Source organism: Lichenostomus cassidix, chromosome 5 (assembly GCF_008360975.1).
Source record: "Lichenostomus cassidix isolate B80296 chromosome 5, HeHo_3.0, whole genome shotgun sequence".
NCBI lineage: Eukaryota > Metazoa > Chordata > Aves > Passeriformes > Meliphagidae > Lichenostomus > Lichenostomus cassidix.
This window is the reverse complement of record NC_139486.1, coordinates 16,364,781-16,388,917: the sequence shown is the minus strand read 5'-3', so window position 1 is coordinate 16,388,917 and position 24,137 is coordinate 16,364,781. Positions and strand designations below refer to the sequence as shown.

Here is a 24,137-nt window from a genome sequence, read left to right as displayed (position 1 = left end):
CATTTGGCATTAGTGAAGGAACCGCTCTTGCGTGGGCAATGAGGTCGCATCCTGTACCCTCCTATTTTGAGGGCACAGCTTTCTCCAGGGAGTGTCTCCTGAAAGTCAAGTCTTTCCCTGGTAAGAAGACTCCTGCCTTGGGTGATAGCCCTGGAACAACAAGCTTTGCTTCCAAAGAATCAATAGAAAATTAGACTTGTTTCATGCAGAGCATTAAAAGGACACTGACATTTGATCACTCGAGCTGTGGGCTGAACTCAAACAAGTGATCTAGAGAAAGAATGAAAAATACTCTCTGATTCATTAACTCTCTCCAAATGATGGTCAGATGTCATGTATTTTAAGTGTCCAGTTTGCAAATCCCCTTCCTGGATGACTTCATTAAAATTCTGAGGCACAGAACATTTCAAATTGTTTGCAGTCCTTGCCTGACTCTGCTCTATTAAGCATTGCACACCACAGGCAGAAGGAGCATGCATGTCTATCACGCAGCAATATCCTTTAGTGACCTCGCACCAACACCCATCCTAGAAAACTAACTTCCAGTTTACCAGCTGTCAGCCTATGCTTGGTTTACATGCTTGGTTTATTAACTCCTCAGGGAAAAAACCTAAACCACTAAAACCAACAACAACAGCAAAACCCACCCAACTAACCCCCTTCTCAAACCAAAACTCCTCTAAGACTTCCCAGAAATCAGTACAAATTATCTCAGTCCTTCATTGCATATTTTCCTATGCTTTCTGACTGGAAACAAAATCTCAAAGCTACCAGTTCTGGCCTTCACCTACTTAGCAGCAGATGTACAGACAACATTTATCTGCAGAATAATGCTAAGTTTCTTGCTTTATGGCTGGAGATGGGCTTGAACAACACATCAGCTCTGCAGAAACACAGAGGGGTACCTAAGTGACATATGGTTCACACCTTCAGACTTGGCATGCTACTTTAAAACTTAAGTAGAATGTCTTCTCTGTATATCCTCTCCATAAATATATAATCTTTAAAAAGATAAAATATGAGAGGGATTTTGGAACCTGAATCAATTAGAAAAAGTGCTAAATAAAGTGCTATATAATGATTTGTGTAAATAGTAAGAAGTGTCCATAGGAAAACATCCATTCTACAAAAGATAATAAAACCAGTAAGTTCCTAAGGAATTACAGAAATCGATTTGTTCTTCATACACTTTAGAATGCTGCAGTACTTGACAGAGGTGTTTAAGACAACTGTTGGCTTCTGCAGGAGTAAGCAGGATCTTTCCTGCTATTGCATCTCACATGAAAGAACAATAAATTTGTGACATTTGCTTCTAACACAGTTATAAAAGCCTCTAATGTGTGCAGACTTCTTCATTTTGCAGCTCAGTACAAATGTTGCTTATTACTTTTCTCCATGTTTGGTTTGCTGAGAATTTTGGGGTTCTTTTGAGGTTGATTTTTTTTCTCCTTTCAAATCACTGATCTCCCCTGTGTTAAGGCTTTCACTTTCTCTCTGGTTAGGATGTCTGTATGTTGTAAACCCTCTAAGCAAACCTTATTTTTCTGTTAGCCAGTTGTAGATTGTAGGGGTTGAGTTGGTAACTCAAAAAACTCCAAGACAGAACTCTAATGAGAAATGGCACAAGCAGAAAATGAAGGGAATCTCTGAAGAAACAAAGAGACTTTTTTGTGCCATCATCACAACAAATGAAAGCAGTGCTTCATGTCTCCAATCCGCTGATATTTATGCCAGTCACTTTGAATAATCAACAGTACTCAAAGATCTGTGGAGTTCAGATGCTCTCTGCTCAAGGAAAGGTCAACAGCCCTTTACAGTGCCCAGCCAGAGCTGAGAGTAAAAGGGACTTTGCAATTCCAAGAGCCTCCAGGGGCTCTTGAAAGGGGCTTACTAAAAGAGTAGCACTGTGTAACACTGCGTGCTGCCTTCGACAGGGAGGTACTGTCATCTCTACAAACAAGGTTCTACACAAACTTCACATCCCAACAGAACAGAACCACCTAGGAATTAATCAAAATGGGTGCCGGGGGAGGGAGGAGAGAAGTGCTTCCAACTTCTGCCAGAGGTTATTTTCCATCTTGCCAATTCTTTCCTCACCCAGTCTGGAGTCACAAAGTCTCCCTCTTGGTGGTAAATAATTTTACATGTGTTTCCTCCCTCAATCATTTCCTTTATACTTCATTTTGCATTGCCCCACATACAAAACTGCTATTTTTTGCTTATTTCACCCAAACATCTGTCCAAAGACTGTTTTTCACAATGCTCAGTCAAACAGGGCTCAATCCCTGCCTGAAGGACCTTGACAGGCAAAATAGGAGTAATTTGATATTTATTACTTTGTATTTCCTAGACACCTACACCGATACAGCCCAGAAGAAAAGCTATCTTACTTGCATTAAGGAACAGGGATTATGTCTTCTGTGTTTTGGATACTGTCTTGGGACTAATCATGGTTTGTGTTTTAATTAATTACACATCACAGGAATCATAAGAATGATTATACAGTTAGATAAGCAAAAGCCATGAGGATACAATAGAGAAAGCAACAGACTGATCATGAGAAATAGGATAATAAATATAGCAAGAGTCAATAAAATAAAGCAGACAAAATAACACAACAGTAACATAAATTCTTCAGCATAGTGGAAGTCTGTCAATCCAGCAGCTTGGGAAAAGGATCGGGTTGTATCAGGCAGCCACAGGATGACAGTGTGGAAAGGTGCCAGTGTGAAAGAGGAAAACTCAAGTGATATCAGGGAAGGCTTCCAGGAGAAACAGAACAAGACTTCAGCAGCTGTGCCACACACAGCTATACCAGGGCCTCCTCTGGTGCCTTATGTAGTCTCCTCTATGCAACAAAGGTCATTGAAACTGGAACAGGCACAGAAAATTACTTCTGAAATGATCAATAAAAATCTGAATTTACAAGAGGAGACTAATACATTTGGTTTGATTAATCTCAGAGCATATGAAGGTACTTGCTATAAAACCAATAGAGAACAGACTAGAGAAAAACTATTTTCATTAGTGAATAATATTGGCACATGAATATATGTGTATAAATTTTGTGTAAGTTTACAAAAAAAAAAAAAGGTGAAAACATTTCTGGCAATTGAAGCAGAGAGGTTTTGGAACAGCATTCTACTTGCAGTAGTGGGGTGCAAACCCATGTCAAGACTGAGTCCTCCAGGAAAAGCTTGTACGCTCTGAAGGTTATGAGGAGGAGATTTGTCTAGAGGGCCCAGGGAGTTTTCACTATTCCTGTTCTGATATCAGGTTCTTCCTCTCCTGCACTTCCATTTTCATGCCTATATAATATTACTAATTAATGCTTCGTTTTTAAGAACAACTTTCTCTTGATTATTTGGGTAACACTGGAGAAGCAGGTGCAGAGAAATGTCCAGCGAATGAAGGCAAAGATAAAATTATGGTAGGTATTCATCTTATTTCTGAAAGAAGAAAACTAGTCTGACAGAATTATTGGACTCTGAAGTCTTCAAATCCATAAACTCTTTTTTTTAAAAAAAACTAACACAAAAAAAAACTATCGCCAAAATCTTTTGGGAACAGAAAGATGCATAATGGAAATTACAAATGCATGCAAGACAAGATGTTCAATCAGCATTCACTTCAATAGGACCTAAATCCTTACTCCACCAAGATAACTTTCAGTTTGTCATTACATGTCTATTTATCTCCTAGATTAATAATTAGACCTATGGTGATGGCACAATAAAACAAATACTTACAGTTCTTCAATAAGCCAGAATTAAACTTTGATATATATTGGACATGTCAAAATGATATTATGGAATAGTCATTTTTCCCCTTGAAGTTCAACATATTAGGATTATTTTTCATTAGATAAATGTAAGCATTTTTTTAAAGGAAAACATTCAAATGAATTTGGATTTTCAAATGGAGCATTACAGGCTGCAAATAAAATTTCCAGTTCAAAAATGCACTATTATTTATTAATAAAATATCATCACTCAGAACCTGAACGTGATATAATAAGCAATTGTATAAAGCCATAATTGCATAAATAAGCATGTAGTGTCACTGCAAAGGTATCGTTTTTCTGCAGACAGGCTTTCTCTCTGTGCAATTAACTTGTCATAATGATTAATCAGTCAATGGAAAACACACTTCTAGACAAATAAACACAGGACTGAAACAGTGTAAATAACTAATTTTTGATTTTGAAAAACAACTATTCAAAAAAACTATTAAAACTAGCCATTTAGAGCAGTCTAGTAAGGTCACTTTCTTATTTGCTTCTAGGCAAATGAGAAGCTACCATTCAATTTTTTTCCATGGAACTAACTTTGAAACAATAACAGTCATAATTATCACCCATCATATGTCTCATCAAACCAGAGCTTTATTATAAAGTTAATTTGCATTAACTGGAAAAAAAAAGGGTAAAAAGGTAACACTACAAAAATCACTGTGGTTTCTTCAATGTAACTAAAAATTTTGTCTCAAGAGAGCTGGAGGTTTTCTTAAGGTTTAACTGATTACTTCTCCACCCCACCTGAAAGTTACCAGTTCTCAGTCTCAACAGAAGCTCCACCTGAGATTTTTACCTTTACTCACTTGATATCAAGAGGAACATTTTCATTTCCTCTGAGAAAAAATATAGACTAGAGGTGGGAGATGTTCTCAAAAGCAATGAAATTTATTTAAAACTGAAACAAAAAGGGAACAGTGACCATGAGTCCATTTCCACTCTTCCCTTTTTCAGGGAGGATGCTGAACTCTCATCCCTAAACTATCTCTGCAGAGAAGGAAATTGGAAGAAATGGACAGAATGAGGACAAGAAATGTGGCTGGCTTAACATGCAAAAAAGTGCCAGAGATTCTCTCCATGTTTAAGAAACACAGCCTGTTGACCTACAGAAATCTTGAATACTACCAGATATGATATTAATATTAATTTATTTCTTGTAGGTCTGTTACATGACTTGCTTGCTAAAAGCTTCTAAATTTGTATGAAACAGACCTTATTTAGCTAAAAAACATAGCCCTCAGAGCTAAAAGTCTGCATTGCAAGAACAATAGCTATAAGAAAACATTATAAACATATGAAAATAAAAAAATGGTCTGGTTTTGCTTTTAATGATGAGAGCAGGGAGACAGAAGAACAGTGGCCTGTTTTGCTGAGGATCTGCTGAAGCCCAATAAGCTACAGCTGCTAATGTATAAGCAGACACAGAGCTATTCAGATGTAGAAAAACCCCGATTTTTAAAAGCTACAAAAGACTTTTAAGAACTCACTACATCCAACTTCACAATAATTTTCCCAGTTCACTATCTTATTATTTTTAAGCGTGTCACAGCCAGTCTAAGAGATAATCAACTTGGAGCTGCAGTATCAGAAGGACAAGCTAGAAACATCCCCATTCTATCTAAAAAACTTAAAAATCAGGGATTATGACCATAAATAGTTACAAAACTCAATGTGCAATGTATGCATTGCAAATCCATATGCAGTGTAATTTTAGCATCACAAAACTGCCCCTTGTTACATGCTGCTTTTTCAGCCTATTTTGCAAGTGTTAAGGTGGCTGCTATTTTTAAACAAATCTATCAAACTTGAAGGTTTACCAGTGACTTGACAGTGCTATGCTATAATAATGAAACAGAAGTGTTAGTGAGGCAAAATGAGAATTCGTCATGATACATGGAAAAATAAGGAAAATTCTGCAGCTGATGCTTTCCAATCTCTGTGATAAAAATAAGCATTTTAAATGTAGTCTATAATCAATATTTTACACTTACACAGAGTGAAATAGAACATTATTTATATACTATGCTCTCCTATTTTCATTTTAGCTGATGACTTTGTGCTGAAACATGTCCATCTAGTCAAAGTATGACTTAGCATAAGAAATCATTTATAAACTCCTTTCAAAGGCACATGCAAGTTTAGTCATTGTACGTAACTATTTTCTGCAAGTACAAAAAAATTGTGACATGGTGCATCAGTTAGAAATAAACCATTCCATCAGAAAAATGATGAATATAGTTCTGTATCTGTAGACACAGGTGCATTTTAATGCAGGGATTTTGACAGGTGGCCACATTATTAAAACCAACTGGATTGACCACACTACATTTACTTTACAAATAAAGATGATAATAAATACATATTTTTTTTAATTGGAAAAGAAACTGCAACATATATATCATTTGTTTTCCAAAATGCAGAATAAAAAACTACCAATCTTGTTTTCTCTAACAAGGCTATTCTTTTGAACAATAAAAAGTGTATTTCTTCAAATGTGGTCTAAATAAAACTTCCTAGCTGCTCAGTATGGATTTTCTTTTTTAAATGAGAACAACTAGCTAATAATACTACAGTCGATCACTCACTATACCAAACAAAGCAGCTGATGAACAAATAGGAACCTGTGCCTGGAGCCAACACTTTTGTTCACAGCCTATCCCAGAGCATCGCCTGGGCCACATGTCCCTCTCTGCCTCGTCCCCCTCCCTTGCCTTCCTCCTTGCCCAGCACAGCCTCTGTGCTCTGTGGCCCTGCTGGAGCCCCGGTTTGTTATTCCTCTGCCCTTCCCCCAGTGCTAACATACCCCCTAAGGTATCCAATTGCTTCCCCTGCTGCAAAACACTTGTTGCTAGGAGAAAACCTACTGCTTGGCAACAGATTTTTAAAACAACAACTTTGGCTTTGTTACTCACTGAACTTCACATCACCAGCATAAAATGAGGAACCCGTGTGGTCAGGAGTGCATCTGTGCACTTCTAACTCCCTTGGAAATGACCAACCCCTTCCCACAAGGATGTGCTTGCCTTTTAGTTCCTTACTGCTCACAGCCCAGAATGCAGAAAGGTTGAAAATTGAAGGTTGTTTTTTAAAACTGCTGATCATTGCCTTCCACCAAGATGGAAGCTCTTGGGGGACTTGGTTTCCTGTTAAGACAACATGTTCTTGCAATAATCTGCTGTAATTCTGATTTACACCTCATGTGAATGTCCTATCAGCTTTTCAAAAAATAGCGTGACTACCAGGCTATTTTGCAAGAACGCTGGGAACAAATAAAACAGTTTACTGACAGAGTGAAGCAGCTAGTGACTCCAGAGCTCATTTAACTTTTTCTCTCCATCTGAAAATTATACTGAGGGTCTTACTTCATGTGGCTACCAACACAGTAAACCCGCAACAGTTCTCCCTTCAGAAATCAGATGGCTATAACTCTGGCAAGTACTGCATCACCACTGGCATGAGGGAATAATTAAGTGTAGCCTTAGTCCCCAGGTTGTGGCCAGTTCTAAACTTGGTGCAAACATTTTACATTTCATCTCAGGTGTGACACCATGAGGTGACACTGAAGTGCATGTAGGTCTCTTGATCACCTCCCTCCATTTGGAAGCTTGGCAGCACTGCATCTTCTCTTCCTCCCCTCCCAGTACGGAAGCCACATCAGTGTCCTTTCACCTTTCCCACAAACCAAAAATGAGGATTTTCCAGATATATAAAATCCTTCAAGTACATACACCTGTGATGAAAACTGCTGCAGGAGATCACAGTTTCACACAGTGCATTTATGAAATGCGCAGATAGTAATTTCTGTAATTTGGTATGTTCTTGTCTTTTGTGATTCATACTCTCACCTTTTCCTCTATGTAGACAGTTTATAGATACAAACACATCACAGCACGTTCCCTGCAGAAATCCTACCACTTTATCAGTCTAATCTGTGGCTGTATTTCAACACTGCCTGGGTTCAAAGCAAGGCCAAGTGTACCACTGGATCACTGTGCTCCATACAGAGACTCCTAAGTACTGTTTGTTATTGATGCCATTATTTTCCAGATTTTAGCCAGAGGGTCAGAAGTATAGAAGACTGTATTTCTCTTATTCAAAACCTAGGAATAACATAAAAGTTTCAATATACAAAAGGGAAAAAAACCCCAAAACTCCAAAAATGATACAAGTGCTCAAGAGGATAAACAGAAAACCTCAGACCATGATTTTTTAAATGAGTAGCCTCAAAATCAACCCACTGAGTCAACAGTCAATTATTGGAGCAAAAGCTGGATTTTTCACAAGAACTGAGGATACCAGGAATTCAGGGTCCTTACTCCACTGCCAAAGACTAGATTCCAATTTAGAACACCTGATGATTCCTGGTTTTGAAAGCTTGTGCTCCATGCAAAACTATTATAATGTCAAGAAATTATTGGTTTTCTGTCCATCAGTCAACCACAGGCAGAATTAAAAAAAAATAATTATAAAAAATATCAAGCAATGACTTTCTAAGAAGCTGTTTTCCATTAATGACAGTTCTTCAATACAACCACATTGAACATACTGGTTGTATGTGGCTTCTGGAAATAGTAATTAGAAAAAATTGATCAAATGTTTTAATGAAGAAATCAATCTAAAGTCAGGGGAATAGTTCATGTATCAAAGGAAAACACAGAGTTGCAGATCAGTACTAGGCTCAGTGAATAAAATTTATAATTAATAGAACTCTCAGAGTTCAAATTGAGCACTTTGAAGATCTTTAACTAGATTGCCACTGTATTGAAAGCTAGCACTTGGAGTCCATGCTTGTACACACTCAGTACTACAGAAACTAGCACTCATTGGTCTGAACTTTTGAGAATATGGAAAAGGAATCAGAAGTGAATGATAGTCTTCTGAAGTACTTTTTTTGCATTTATGCATGCGCATTTCTCTCAAATATTCTGAAAAGTGCTGTATTAAATATTCAAAGTCAGAACTGCGATGTTAGATAAAAGATGACCAGTCTTTTCATTGATAAAATAAAACAGAAATTCAAAGATTAAAGCACATTATTCACATTTTTATTCCTTTTGCCCTTAGCCAAAGAGGCTTCTGCATATAAAAATATGTACATACATATATTATAACTATGACTAATGTCACTGTTTCAAAAGTGTTATGATACCACAGCAGCACTTACTACACTGGCATTGCAGCAACCTCTAGGAAAAAGAGGTTATTTTTAATACAGCATTAATAAATATACTTTTTTATAGCATCCCCAGGAAACAGACCATTTCCTCCCCCACAAAGCAGATGTGAACTGCCATCTGCTGCTCGGGCTCTGCACACTGCACTGGAAGAGCCACTCTCATTGCAGTGTGCAAAAACCTCCCAGCAGGAGAGGGGATGCACCCCCTCTCTGCCCAGATTCTGACAGGAAAGGCAGAAGCTGTAGGTAGCCTGCTAACCTGCCAGTCTGCCAGGACAGCTGCCAGCAGATTCTTCTTTAAGGGACAGCTATTTTCAGTGTGAAGGGAGGGCCCACACCCTCCCATCTGTGCACCATCAGGCACAGGTCAGAAGAGCCAAAGCCTAACCATTGGCTAAGAAAGAGTTTTTGGCACTTTCAGAAAAATAAAACAAACACTTCCTTATATACTGACTTACCTTGCAAAAAAACTGGAAGAAGCTGAACATACTGAAAACTACAGAAAAAAGCTTCTGACAACTAAAGAGAGAAATCCAAACAGCAATATTTTGGGAAAAAAATATTATAAAGTCACGAATAACATCAGTGTACCTCAACAAATCAGCTTTTGCTAGTACTGATCTGGAAGCAAACAGATTAATATAACTGAAGTATCACCTAGGTTTTATAATTAAATTCCATATAAGCCTATCACATTTTTTCTCAACTGTTTTTTTTTATGGATGATTGTTAATTCTATCTAAAACATGCAAAAGTAAGGTATTCTCCATTTAATCAACATCAGATCAGAAGAATCCTCTTAGGTCACTCACCTTTATCCTCTGTTGTTACAGAGAACCTTATGACAGGATTTCTTGTTCCACAGTGTTTAGCCTGTGAGTGCTAAGAATCCTCTTCATATCATCTTTCCAAATTTTTTCCTAGCGAGTTTGTTTTCATTTTCTCCAGTGCCAATGCCACATAGCTTTATGTGGATTATGCATATTCCTCTCACGTTTACTTACAAGGCTCATATATTATTTTTAAGGTTTCCTACTGCTCCCAGGAGATGCTGCAGACATTTCCAGTGCCACACTGCAGTGCAGTCTCCTCAGCGCTCACCAGGCATAAGGGCAACACTGATGCAAGGCCACAGGCGGGATTTGCCATCAGCCACGTTATTTGGGATTACAAGGAATCACAGCGCCAGCCTGTGAGGAACCCCAGGGGAAACCTCTGCCTTAGAAGGGCTCTAAGGGTTCACAGAGGGTTCACTTGCCCTGTTGACCAGCCTCAGCTGGGTTCCCTGGGCATGGCAGTCTCTGTTTTGGGGACTAAAGCAACCGGTGGAGCATGAACACCACCACCTTCCACAAGGGAAGGAGAATCTGTAGGCTTACAAAATTAAAGGTGAGACTACACCGTTGACAAGATGATGATGCTGATAATGGGGACAAGATGATGTCTCATGTTGTGCCTGGCCAAGTCATGCACAATGGAGATGCAGTTCTGATCAAGTACTACCCCAGATCTTTGTTCTCTCCAGTCATTGCCATATTCAATCTTGCTCTTGTATTTTTTATTTCTGGAAGTTATTTTCTTTCTTTCACTGAAGCATTTCCAAGTCCCATTTTAAATCAAAAATTGCCTTTGTCCTGCAACTGTTTTTCCCAAGTAGAGGTACTGCATGAACTACTCTAAAATTTGCTGTTAACAAAACATTAGTCCAAGTAGTATTTAGTGAAGCCTCAGTTATTTCATCAAGTCGGTCTACAATTCTGATCAAATACTCCATTCTCTTCCACCACCCAGTCCTTGCCATCATTTCTTTACTTTCATTTCCACTACTAATTTTACCTTTGCCATCCATGATGAATACCACATTCCTGTTAAAGACTGAGACAAAATATGACTTGCAGTTATGGACATTTTGTAAGTGGATATCCATCATTGCACTGATTGACATCGCATGTTAAATCATATTCTATGATTGGTTTATGGCTCTTGAAATACATTTTCCAAACTGTGTAATAAATTAGTGCACAAGGCAGGAATCTGCAGAGAAAGTGTAATTCCAAATGCTGTTTCTCTCTCAGTCCTTCCCTTTGGGTTACTATTGTCAGCTGACAGGCAGCTGGAATAAATTTGAGCCCTGCTTCCCAGTGTGTAAGAGCCTTGTCCACTTGAGTCACTTTTCTAGTTTGCTGGAGCACAGTTGGCAGGAAGAACAAGAATGACAGAAAAGGCACAACCCCACAAAGCTAGGATTTGATCAGAGTAAGCAAACTGGGGAGTTAATGCTCTCTGAGTAAAGAGCTGAAATGCAGAGTGGCAGCTTCCACTTTTCAAGGAACAAGAGCTATAGCAACAGCATTGGTTTGATGGGGAATATGGTAATTCTGGAACTTAAGAGAGCTGCTGAGTCTGAGGTGAGGTACAAACGTTTCCTACCAGCCATTGTGTTAAACATCCATGGATTTTATCTTCACAAAAATATTCAGATATAAATCGACATTAAATTGAATGTAATCCACATGGCAGAATGACCACATCCACTTATAAAACCTCCCTTAATTTTTGAAGCTTAGGCTTTGATTCTGCAGCAAATGAGGTGAGTTTGGATGCCCAAGCTAAAGCTACCTCATTTATTTTCCAGAGATCACCAGCTGCTCATACTGTCATTTAATGGAAATTAAGTTCGATGTGTCAATTACTTCAATAGATCTGACAGCATTTCATACTGTTTTATACTTTATATCAAAACCAGTTATTTCTGGCAACTGTAACCTACCAACTTGTGGCTAGGCATTCAATTAATATGACAAAGCATCATCACAAACTGCATTTGTGTCGTAGCATTTCATAGGCCTCTGGTAAGTCTTTGGGTCTGTGACCCTCACAATACCATCTGTTCCAATGCTATTATGGCTATCACTTTTTCAAATGGTCATAAATTAAAAAACAGACAGAATTCCAAATAAGCTATTGTCAACTGTCAGGACAAACTGTAACAAGGACCATGAAAAAATGGAAATTGAAATGGCTGTGGAGCTGATAGAGGTTCACTTGCTCATCTTTTGAACATTTGTAACCACATGAGAGTACCTGCCTTAATTTATTACTTGTACCCATTTAGAAAATAAGGGGATTTGTTTTTAAATGAGAGGATGTACTTTTAAAACTATGTATTTATTTTAAAATACTTATTTTAAGGTAGCAAAACCCACTTACCATCAGTGACATTTTAATTCAGAAGCCAAGGCAAAATCTTTTCTTTTAGTAGGTCAGATCACTTCTGGCATCTATTCTTAGATGGCAAGTATTCTTCCAAGGTGCTACCTAACACAACCTTTGTCCATGTACATTGAGAGCTCTGAAACCATTTTCACAGCGTATATTGTACAGGAGAAATGTTGAATCCACTTTTTTTTTTTTAATTATTTCAATAGCCCTTTACTAAAAAGGTCTTTATATCACTCACAATTCACTATTTCGTCCAGTAATACAGCTAACTAAGCTAACATAGCACAACACATGATGTTATGTTCTGGAATAGTTTTAAAAACATAACTTTTAACAGCACTGGCCACAGTGAAGCCTGGTTTGGTTTTCTAATGACTGTGTCTTACATCACTGCAGCAGAGAATTTACAAACGCTCACTCTTGTGCATTTGCTGATATCTAATAAAAATCTGAAATAATGAAAAAGCCTTTCCTCCTGCCTCTATTTTTGTAATTTTTGCACAAACCTTTTTTTTTGTTGTTGTTGTTTCATCATTCCCTCTTCTGTCCAGATGAACCAAAGGAATTTAAAAATTATTTGGTATGCCTGATTTCCTAAGGATATTGGTCTTAAATAGTAAGTTCCATGTGTGAGATATAAACAGTGTATTAGTAGTGGCTGAGGAAAATTGAACAGACTGAGTTGCAACAAATCATTTCACCAGCATCACTGACTAAAGACCAATTAATTAGAACCCAGGAAAAAAATGGAACTCATGTTAATTTCAGATACATCCATAAAATAAACATTTGTAACTTCACTTACAAAGTTTAGTTCATGGAATAAGGGGAAAGTGTTCAAAAACTTTGGGATTTTTCATTGAAGTATGTAGAAAAAAATTGAACTAATCAAATGTCTGCATCCTGATGGGCCTACTAAAGCATGCCATAGTGCTCAAGTGGTTTTGGGTAGTGTCTTTCCTTGCAGGGCTTAGCTTTTAACAGTGTGAACAATGTTCATATTTTCATATTTCTGCCAAGTAAGTGCTTTGGTAATGAATTGCTTTGCTTTGTTCATCGGAGCAGTACTAAAAGACTGAAGATTTCTTCCAGGTCAAATGTTTTATGTACAGTTACATCGTTTTTGAGTATGAGCACTCCATTTTAACTCAATGTCTTGCTAGTAGCTCTTTTTCCTTCAATTTTAAACCAGCTTTTAAGAAAGAAAAGCTGTTCCTAAAATCAACTTCAAAGCTAATGTAAGGGCTATTTCTTGAAAGCCAGCTTCCTTGAAGCCTCACAGCAGCATCTACCACAACACAGGATTTCTCAGATTAGTGTGAAAAAGCCACACATGTATAAACTATGCATCAGAGATTAGCAGAAAGAAACTGCAATGCAGCTGCAATGCATGTCATGCAGAATGTTTTCTCAATTTCCCAAGATTCTGATAAGTGAATCTTAGTGCAAAACTCAACATCTGGACAATAATATATACTTACAAACATTGTGACACACCTCAGTGTATTAAACAGCCCTCTTTCTTTTACTAATCACAGAATAGGAGCAGAGAGTTATGGTTTGTCATGTGTTACCAAACTGATCTTCCCCAGAGGGTATTATCCCTCTTCAGGAAAAAACTGGCCTAAGGAGTCTTACTGAAAAAGGTATTTATTGCATATAAGGGTAATTACGTAAGCACACAACATAACAGCAAAAGAAGATTTGTGACATTAGTTTTCAAAACCTGACTCTGGTTACACACAAATAAACATGCAGGAGCTACATATGTGCTCACCAATTAAAGTTAGAGGCTATAATAATCTTCAATTTCTCCAAGAACATAAAAGAAGACTTAATTCTTTTCTGTTCAAAGCTGGGTAGGATTCTCATTTGTAGGAAGATGCACCAAAGCATAGACCTGAGCAGAACATCTAAGAAAAACTAACCAATCATTGTATAATAGAAACAGCAATCCTTTTGCCTTTAGATTTCTGTATCAGCATACTTCATATTTAGTTCTGGTTTGAAGTTCTCTTGAATTTTACTTACTACCAAGTGAAAATGTAAGCTAAAAAACAAAGACTTATGGAAGTTGTTTATCTTTATCCCCTATAAAAGTACATTACTATAAAACAGTGCAATGTTTAACTGAGCTCTCAAAACCAGATCAAAAAGTAATCACAGAAACAGCGTACTGATGCCTCAGGTACTTCTGAACCAGTCTGCTTCCAAAAAGACATCTCCTTCACCAAGCATCTCAGCTGCAGTGACTTGGGAAATAATATATTCATTGAGCAAATCTGAGGCAACACAGACAAATCTTCCATAAAGGAAGGGAACTGGGAGAAAGAGAGATGTAGGTAAATGAAGTGATTTATTATTTAAAAGTATCAAAAGTGAATGATACAAGAACCTCATTTTACATGGCTGAGCTGAATGGCTATCAAGGAGCTGCCACATACCCCTTCACTTAAACGGCATGCAAAGGCAATAACTATCAAAGACATAAATTTCACTGATAAATGATAGAACTGATTTAATAATCTACATTTAATAGGAGGTCCATCAGTGACAGCACTAAATTAAAATATCATAAGGGGAAGTCCTCCTGAAGTCTGCCAATCATTTGCAAGTCAAAACCCACAAAAGACACTCCACAGGCTTCTTTCAGCAGGTAGTGGGAATACTGATGCTGCTGCCCTAACAAGATTGACATTGGAGATGCCTATGGGGAAAATTATTTTCTTCACAGTGCACAGTCATTGGAAAGAATAATCACAGAAATTAAATATGAGTCCCATGAATGTGATGCTCAAAATGACAAATCAGGAGGGTTGTACTGTATTTAAAGCTAGACACATCACAGCACCTATGCTTCAGTTTCCCCATTTCTTAACTGGGAATACATAATTCAGGACCAAACATATTTGAAACTTAACATGCTGAATACTCAAAACTATTACCAAAAACATACTATAACCTTTTTAAAATATCTAGATTTTTGATTTAGAAAAAGAGTAAAAAAAGATTTGAGTTACTGCCTTACTCTCTGCCATACCAACTCTTAGTTGCCGTAACACTTGCAGATGCTCTACTTCGCCAGTTACTTTTTATTCTTCCACATTTCCTCAAACGCTTAAATATTCATGCCTAAAAATATAATAACTGTAACTAATGGCACTTTTTTTCAAATGTCAAGAGTTGTTTGCAAAGCTAGTGTTTTACCAAAACATACAGACTAGAGTCATGATTAACTGTTGAAACTAAAAAGCTCTTACTTCTTGGCTCTCTATAAAGTCCACATATACTAGTATCAAAATTTAAAGATGCAGATCAACACTGTACTGCTGATTGAAAAAGCAATGAAGGTCCAAAACAGTTTTCTATTTTTCAAGTTTATCATTACTTAGACTCATTGAAGATGTTTTTTTTCCAGCCATATCAGCTTAACCAGGTTGGTTAACATGACAGAGGTAGCATTAAAAGCATTAACAACTCTAAATCTGCAGACAGTTTTATTCAGAGGAAACACTGGCCTTTTCCAGTGAGATGAAGTACACAAAGTTGCCAGATAGCATGTCTCCTCTCCCCCACTGAGAAATCAGGAGATGGCAGCTTTGTGAATAGTATCACTACATCATTTTCTTCATGCCATTTGTTGCCACTTGTTGAAAAGAATACATTCTAATGGGAATAATAATGGAAAAATAACCACCACACCTTCCAAATGAACATGGTTTTCAGAGATGCACAAAAGACACTTTATATTTTCCCACAATTAAAAATCACTGAAATAATTGCTTTCTCTGTTATTAATTTGTTCATCTAGATTTAAAAAATAGCTTGACTTAAAAACTAGCACACCACTAACCTTAAAGGCCAATTCTCTAACTCCATCTAACACAAGTTTGCTACCAGAAAACACACTCTATGTTTAAGGAAAACTAATCTTGAAGAAAATATATTGTAGTAGTCACACACGGTAAGTTGGTTGAATTCTTCCAAATTGCAAGGTGCAACTCATCTTTAAACTGTAGACTCATGAGCAGGGGAATTACTGCTAAGTATAAAACTGGCTAGCAGAGAAGCTAAGCTTCAGCAAATGGAAAAGAGGTCTTCAAATAAAATTTAAAATAAGATGAGCTGAAGAGGGAGAGAGACCTAAGAAGACTGTTGCAGACTGGGGATTTGCAGAAAAAACCTCTGAACCAGAGGAAACAACTTATCTGGGGAATACAGCTGCTTGACATAACCCTGCAAAAGCAAGCATTAAAATGATTTCCTGGGGGACAGTTCCTTCCAGATCTCTAGTTTTGCATTAAGGTAGGCTACTTTCTGCTTGATAAGGATAAGATAAAGCACAATTTTCAAGAACAAGTTGTTTATAGTTCCTAGTCAGAAAAAAAGAATTATAATTGATCAGGTAACTTCTGATTCTCTCAAGAGCAGTCTGTTTTCTCAGGAAATGGCTTCTGCCAAAGCAAGTAAAGCTCCCCTGTGACACATATAAAGCAAAAATCAAAAGATAATTTCACCAACGCATCAGAAATGCACCTGAAAACTGCATGAGATTTATAGCAAAATACATGCACTGGTAACTCATGCACAATTTTATAATAATATGTTATTCTATGACAGACTGAGAAACAGTCAGGGCTCAGACACCTGGCAATGGTGCTGCAAGTTTTCACACACATTTACCAACCACCTCAACTAAGTCACATGGAATGGTTTGTCTTGTTCAGATTGCTATTGATGGTAGCACTTAGTTATATTTTACCAGTTTGCAAAGTTATGCAGCACAGGAAAAGAAAAGAAAAACAAAGAGACAATATTTGTAGATGACTTCAGGCTTCAAAAGTTGTCCTGTAGTTAAACAGTTCTCATCTACAGAATGCTACAAGAGAACCTTTCTCAGGAAAAGGAAAACAAAATCCCTCTTGTTCATTTAAAATTGAGGATGGCTGCTCTCTCAAAGCCTTTTTCACATTCTTCATATTTACACCCCCAAAAAAACCTTAAAATTATTTATTTATTAATTATATGATATTCAATTATAAGTGATTAGATGCCAGATGTTACCTACAAGCAAAAGAATACCAGGTGCTACATAGCTTTTATTGCTGTGTAAGTTCTCAGCTCCAGCTATAAAGAAATGCTTTAATAAATTCAATGAGCACAAAAATGCCCAGGGAAGCAAAATAATCATAATTAGCTCAGTGCATACTTCAGCAGAATGACCTAATTTAAAAAGTGTTTTGCAAAGCAATTCTCATATTGAAAGGCAATTACACAGAGCAAAATAAAAATAGAACTTTTGAGATCCATGCAAAAAAGCACCAGCAAGTATCCATGAAAAGGGATGTAAGAGACTGCTGAGGATAGCAGGGAAGAGCACATATTTTCAATTTTTTCCATGCCTTCTCTCTTTTCCTTTTTTGTTCTTTTTTTGAATATAAGGAGAACTTAAATATCAAGAACAACTATTAGCACTTTACTGACACGAGGCCTCCTGGCCATTTCCTGAATTACTAAGACTACTGACATTTCCCTTCTGTTAAATTAGTCATCCTTGTTAATATTTTTTCGATTAGGATAAATCTGTATGTTTTTCCCCCTACATCCTATTTTAGGTGGCCAGTTACCCTGCAAAAGGCACAAAAGAGGAAAAGGGATGTCAACAAAACGCACCTGTCGATGACTTTAATGTAGTCAGCTCTTTAGAGGGTAAAAGGCATAAGAAGATGGAAGGACTCTGGAAGGACTTTTAATAGGAATTACCCTTTCTAGAACCTACCAAAAAAAAAAAAAAGCTTGAAAAAGTAAAGAGTCATGAATATTTAGTTCTCTTTAAAAATATTGGACACATCTCTGTCTATAGAAGCCTCAGTGCAGATCATTATGGTATACTTGAACCTTCAAGAAAACCACCAAGAGAGAGACAAAAGCCCAAAAACTTAATTTCTGGAGATCCCAGCTGAGGCTTTTCAGTTGCACTATTTTACCACAGACCCTTCTGTATGCAAAGACAGTAAGATATATCCAAAATATTAAGGCAGATTTGTAGAAGCTAGTATATGTATACATATATACGTGTATATTTTACAGGCACATAGGTAAGATGAGTGAATGCAGTTCAGAAAGGTATTAATCTCTTGCACCTTCCTTCCATGATTGCTATGGGTAACGTACCATGGAAACAAGAGAAGAAAGAACAAAATCTGTGCTTTATAGATTTTTATCACTGGTAAAAATAAAGAAAGTCTTGCATAACAAGAAAATGTAACAAGATTTTGTCCGCAGACAAGTGCTCCCATTATGTTTTTTAACACAAAACTTTACCTCTATCTACAAAGCTTATCTTGCTTGCATTCCTAGAATCTCAGGATGACAGAAGTAGGAAGGGAATTTGAGATTCTCTAGAGCCAAACTTGGAGTCACCTACAGTGGGTTATCAAGGACTGTCAGATTTTGCATATCTCCAAGAATGTGAGACCCCACAAACTCTTTGCCAAGTGGATGTACCTTCCATGTGCAGCTGAAATACTCTTACCTTACACAAATGGTATCTGATCATGCTCCTGTTCCCCAGCTCTCTGCCTGTCAATTACTTGAAACAGTGTAGGGCAGGGAATCCCTCCTCAGAGGCTTTGTTATGATGTCTAGCAAAACTAAAGCCCTGTTTCAGACAGGGTCATTGTTTTCCTTGGATTTTTTTCCTTGAACTTGAAACTATGTTTGGTTGCTACTTTCCAAATTATAATATTTGATCCACAGTAACTGTATATGAAATGAATTAATAATAGCTCCATTTTGATAGCAATTTGAACCCAATTCAAAGATTTCATGCTATAAAATGTGAATCAAAGCTTGAGATGAATGCTTGTATTCTTGTATTTCAACTTGTATTTCAAAACTTGCATTTCAAAAACTGAAAACAAATATTCTTAAAATCTTCCAAGCAAAAAGAAGGAACTTTGGAGTTATACTGTACATTGCAGACTGATCTGCTGCAACAGCGCATTGTGATGAATTATCTGATGGGTGGAATTTTATCAGTTCCACACAATACAATAAAAACAGTGGAATGATTCGTGACCTGCCAAATAAAGAACAGTAACTCTAGCCAAAGCATCCCTTCCTTCTGCCAGCATCTGCCACTAATTAATTTTCCATTTTTTTAAAATGGGAACAAATAGAAGTGATAAAATGGTTTCTGGCAAGCTGTGCCTGGACAGATAAACTGTGGAAAAATCTATCACACAGATAACATGAAAACAGAAATTTAAAGCTGAGATTCCAGGCAAAAATCCTTACATTAAAAAAACCCCAACCATCAAACAAAATAAAAAATCCCAAACAAACCCCCAAAAAACCACCCAAAGTTAAAAAAACCACCCCAGCTTTCTGAAACTTTTAAATGTTTTGGGTTTTGGTCTACTTTCAAATTAACTTTCCTAGGCTTTCTATTTGAAAGAGTTTTGCTTTGTATTCAGAAAGCTGCCTCAACCCTTGTTACTGGATTCTCAATAAACAATACACCTCAACAGCTTAGTTTCTCCATCTTAGTCCAGTTCCATTCAATGCAGCAACTGTGCATGCTGCACAAAATCACATTACCTTTGCATCTTCAGGCATTCAGATTGTCTAAACCAAACAACTAATTTAAGCCCAGTTGCAGAATTCCTCTTGTAATGGCTGACAGCTGAGGACAGCACAGACAAGCTGAAGAGACCTGAGAGAGCTCGCTCTCACGTGGTGAAAAGCATCCAAAAATGGAGGTATTTCCTTGTTGAAAGATCTGCTCCTGTCACTGCTGCTTTAAACCATTTGGAGTAAATACAGAGTTATGTGAAAAGAAAGTCTGTTATGAAGCAGGACCTATAATACCATCAGCCCCATAATTCTACTTACAGAACAACAGTTCTCAGGGAATCAGCACAGTCTTGCCTGAGTAAATGGGAGCTCACTGCTTCAAGTTACAAATTATTAGTGCTTTACAAAATATTAGCACAGTCACTTTCTGTTTCCAAAAGAGTAACAAGGTTCTAGTTTAAACTCAAAATTTGTAGCAGTTATTGTTGTCAAATACTGAATAAAAATAGATCTGCTTTAAAAGACTGCTGTAAAATTTAGATAAAGCATCCAGGAATTAAGAAATTCTATTGATCTTCCTCCAATGGTAATCTTTAAGATATGAGTCAGCATGAAGTGGTTAACTGCTGTCCTTGAGCCCAACAACATTAAAAATAAAAGGAGGTAACTTTGAAACAAACAGGGAAAAAACTTTCCTAATTTTCCACCTTGATTTCCACTTTATTATACTTCAAAAGCTAATGACTGTACAAGTTGATGTTATGCACTTTTTTATTGCACTAAGCACTGATGGTTTTCTGTTTTAAGGCTAATAGGGGAAATAATATTTTCATGACAGAAAGGAATATAGCTTATGAGTGCCACATGGCAGATGAAGCATTGAAAATGTATCTAAATGATTCTGAGTGACTTGAACTCAATGGTTTCCACGTTAAAATGGGAGCAGAATGGCCATTGTTTTTCAGAGTGCAGAATGCAATCACTTGAAACATTTACATGTGACAGTGGTCAAATCACAGTAAAATGCCTTCTCTAAGAAGCAGTGAGTTTTAGGCCAAACATATATTTTGCTTTCTCTACTTTTTGTACTTTTGTGGATCTTGACTTTCTGAAGGGCAAACTCACAACATTTTAGTAACCAATCTAACAAAACCAATGACCTTTGTTTCTGCAGTCTTTTTCAACCACCACGTGTGTAAGGATGCTCTTACAGAGTGAGTCAAATAAGCCCTGAGATTTGGCATTAGCCAAATTAGCTAATGTGGTGAATTAGCTCTGTGGTAATCAGTTCTGACCCAAACCACCCATGAGAACCAGCATAACGTGCTTAAGACACACCTATGTGGCCTAAACCAACAGTCTTACCGTGCAGGGGCCTGAGGATGAAAATCAAATGCATTACTGAATGTTCTCCAGATGAGAACACTGACTCACCGAAAGAAAAAAGTTGGGTGGCTGTGTTTAGACTTTCTCTTCCTTAACTCCCATGACCCCTTCAAACAGGGTCTGAATTCATCTTTCTAAAGTCTTCTGGTTTTCCTTTCTTTCAGTCAACTAACATACTTGACAGGCTCATAAACACACACTACCCCATACATACTGCTAGACTTCTTTCTGGCAATGTCTTTGGGTTGAAAAAAAATGTAAGAAGTCAGTATAGTTAGATATAAATAACAATATATTTATAACTGAGAGATAAAGCACACATAGTTAATCTAAGCCTTAAGATATCTGGTTTAGCTATGTATAATTATAGGAAACTTTAACAGATATCCAACAGTGTGATGTAGGAAATGGAACTCTCTAAGTTACTGCTTTTTGAAAACTAATTTCTACATGAGTAAATTGTTTAAGTAATTTTTCCCCTTCTGTTTTAATTTTTTGTTCATAGAACCTAAGCTACTAATAGGATTAACTGGCAAGTGCTGTGTTGAATTACTTAATATTCAGAAAATACTACAGTCTTCTGGTGTTATAACATACAAATGCTGGATACCTATTTCATGTCAAAGCTACATTTAGGTAAGAAATTTTTAGCCTGAGAGAGAATATACAGATTTGTTTCCTGGACAATGGATTGAAATATTCATTGCCATTTCAGGCATTAGTGAATGATGGCCTGTTTCAGGACTTTTCAGACGTCAGCAGTAAGGGCTACTTTCCACAACAGGACTCTGACTGCAGGAGATAAAAGAATATTTATTCTTTTTTTCACAGGGGAGGAAAACAATGACAAAAGCAGGAAGGCAACAGTAATGCAGAAATCTGGGGGTAGTGATAAAGGGTAGGGAGAATGGAGAAAGTTGTTCAAATAAATCCATTTTGGCCAAAATCAGGCAGGTGATAACCATAGGTATATGACATTGAATTGAAAGGTGAATCATCATTTTAAAATCAAGTAATTAAAGAAAATTTTAAATTTCCTTAGGGGTGAGAAAAAAATTATTTGAAATACAGAAAACAAACCAAAGCATTTCAAACATTTAGAACAGAAGTTCATGTTGTTTTTTCTGAGTGCACTATACAGTCCTTAAAAAGAAGAAAGGACACTGCATTTGTTCAAAAGCATTGCTGCTGCATTCTGTAAAGTACACCTAATTAATACTGACATGTTATTGCTTTCCTCTTGACATCTTGTGAGCAGTCAGAGCTAGCCAAATAGCAAGCTGGTGTAACCTTTGGCTTGGAGAAAATTTCAGTTAGTGACAAACAGTAAAAAACAGCACCTGAGAACAAGGCAGAGCTTAAAATGAGCATTGCTCAACAAAATAAACTGAATGAATGTATGGATTAAAACATTAACTGTATGGGAAATAATTTAGTTCCATGAGGAACTACAGAGAATTTTAATAGCATTTCTCTTGGAAAGAACTTGTTTTGTTGTTTGGCTGATTTAATTAATAAGCCCCCCAACATGTTAGAAGGGGCGGAAATAGCAGTGAGCATGAACACAAACATGAGCTGTCTGTTGGAATAGCTCCCATCTTAGGTAATGCAACAGTATGACCCAATGAGTTCCATTCCCCAAATTTAGTTAAGTAGAATACAGCTAAACCATTTTTCATTTACTCATGTATGAAGTCCCCAACATATGGTGTTACATTGTCTGAGGTATTTCATTAGTAAGGTAAACACCTTGCCCCCAAACCCTCTCATTTATGATTATCATTTTGCTGACAAACGGACCTCTTTCATCACTCTTAACTGCTCCAATTTTCACACCATTGCCAAAACCTCCTGGTTTTCATTTTAGTAAATCGCTTGAAAAAGAAGTAAATCAGTGAAGACCTTAGAGACAGCAGCAAAATGAGTAAAAAATTGTTTCTTTAGAAAAATGTAGTTTTGCAAAAGTGATGATGCCAGCCAATAAAAAGTAACTTTGTTCACATAATACACTACACTTTTGCAGACAGCATGTCTTCATGGTCACATTAACAGAATGTGGAGTCTGCATGAGACAAATGCAAGCGTCTTTATGCAGAAACTCCAAAGCACAGCATATGCTGTAACTCACACAAGTACAACACTTCTGAAGCCACAAAACTAACCTTTCTGGTCTTTATTCACATGCTTCTTCAGTAATTAAAATTAATATGGTTGTTTCTGTGTAGAAACAGTAGATCATATTCAGGAATAGGTACTTAAAGAGACTTATGACCAAAATATTGTATGAAATGTTATAAAAAAATAGTAAATTTTTCAAAGTTTAGCTTTTCATCCTTCTTACCAGAGTGCTGTAACATCACTAAAAGGATGGATTATAAAAGGAGAAAACTCCTGTTCCAAATATGCTATTGCTGTTCCTACAAATTTAAATAAACATTATATTTAGGGGTTTTTTTTTTTCCCTCTGGACAACTGCAAAGACTCTCTCAAATCAAAGATTCAGATTTCCAAACTATTAGCATCAGGAAATTTTACTGAGTGTCAGATGTCACTCATTCTAAAATTTTAATTAAAAAAAAAGAAAGTCCTTCCAAACTGATTTCAGGTTCAATTATTTCAAGTAATTTCACTTGGAAAGGCAGGCCTAGATACATATACTACATGCTAGAACTCATGCCATCCTTAAATCTGACTTCTATTTTGTTGCATTTTATACATAAAGTTATTATGATCTATACTTAATATATGCCCCTCAAAAAGAAATTCACCAGAACTTATTAGACAAATATAGGTTCTAATGCAACTTTTACATGGAAACAGTAGCATTTTATACTACTTTCTAAGCAATGCTAGAAAGCCATATCAAATAAATTTAAAATCAAATTAATCACAGAAAATAAGGGTTGTTTACACAGAACTTCCATTCATAGAGCAATTGTCAGCTTAGAATTGTGAATACAAATATTAGAAGTTAATGTTTCA

At 36.8% G+C, this 24,137-nt stretch overlaps 1 protein-coding gene across 5 annotated transcripts in view; it reads right to left on the bottom strand.

Moving 5' to 3' along the window:
* TTC7B (tetratricopeptide repeat domain 7B) overlaps positions 1 to 24,137 on the bottom strand; it is a 129,994-nt gene that overhangs the window by 2,790 nt on the left and 103,067 nt on the right. The gene's annotated exons all lie outside the window — the stretch shown is intronic.